Below are 1502 nucleotides of genomic sequence, written 5' to 3' on the forward strand. Positions count from 1 at the left end.
AGGGAGACTCCGTCTCAAAATAAAAATAAAATAAAATAAATAAAATAAGATAGATACAAAAAATATTGTGATAGGTATGTCACCTCTATCTGCAGATAATGTAACTATAGAGCCCAAAAGAATCTATCACCTTATAAGCAGAACCCTAATAAATTTTCAGATACTACTAGCATATTTTAAGTATTGTGGAACATTACAGTAGATGGTGTTATTATTAGATATCAGAGGGTCAGGAGGAGGAGGAGTTATAAAAGAAACCTCAAGATGTGTTAATGAATATCCACTCAGCGTCAATCGTTTATTCATTTAGGATACTCTGTATTTAAAACTGAAGAAAATAAAAATATAATCCTAATGTGTTTTTCATTGGAAAATGAGTAAGTCAAAAAGTCTCATGAAGAAACATGTCTTTATTTGCAAATAATAAACTATATATTAATAATATATACATACATCTTTATTTCAAAGTAATAAAAGCTACTGAAAAGTGTCCAGGATTGCTAGAATATGGAGAACAGAAATAGATGTATAGCATTTAATATACAACTGATAGTATTTTAATTCAGTAGGAGAAAGGTGAATAATAGTTACTTCTGGCATAATTGGTTTTATTCCTGGATAGAAACAAGTCTGACATCCTGCATTATATTGTATAATCAATTCCTGATGTATTAAAAGATTAAATCTGTGTATACACACTCAGAATCACATGTGAAAAACTGCACTCTGTACTTTTATTCTCTTGCCCTCTGAAATCTTCTAGAAGCAAAACCTTCCTAGGAGACATAGAAAACACTGGAAATGATGATGGGTGTGGTGGCTTACGGCTATAATGCCAGCACTTTGGGAGACCAAGGCGGGCGGATCACCTGAGGTCGTGAGTTTGAGACCAGCCTGAACAACATGGAAAAACCCCGTCTCCACTGAAAATACAAAATTATCCAGGTGTGGTGGCGCATACCTGTAACCCCAGCTACTTGGGAGGCTGAGGCAGGAGAATTGCTTGAACCTGGGAGGCGGAGGTTGCGGTAAGCCAATATCGCACCATTGCACTCCGGCCTAGGCAATTAAGAGTGAAACTCTGTCTCAAAACAAAACAAAACAAATACACTGGAAATGACTTGGGGAGCTTATTTTACAGAAATAAAACAGAGAATACAAAAGTGTTTATTGCAGCATTAGTTTTAGATGGCAAAAAAGCGCAAACAGTCCATAATATCACAATTGGGAAAGTGGTTGAAAAGGCATTGGTAAAGAATACTGTGGAATATACTGCAACCATCAGAAAGACTGTTAGATCATCATCTATTGAAGGAAAATCCAAGATGTATAGTTGAATGTAAAAAAGCAAATTTCAGGGAAATGTATAGTTATCCATTTTTCTGTAAAAACATATTAAAATAAATAATTGTGTGTTAATGTTTTAGCATGAAGATATATATGGGTAATATATAAAACCTTTAAACATTATTCAGAAGAAAATGGACAGAGGGAAGGGAATG

This window comes from Piliocolobus tephrosceles, chromosome 21, assembly GCF_002776525.5.
Source record: "Piliocolobus tephrosceles isolate RC106 chromosome 21, ASM277652v3, whole genome shotgun sequence".
NCBI lineage: Eukaryota > Metazoa > Chordata > Mammalia > Primates > Cercopithecidae > Piliocolobus > Piliocolobus tephrosceles.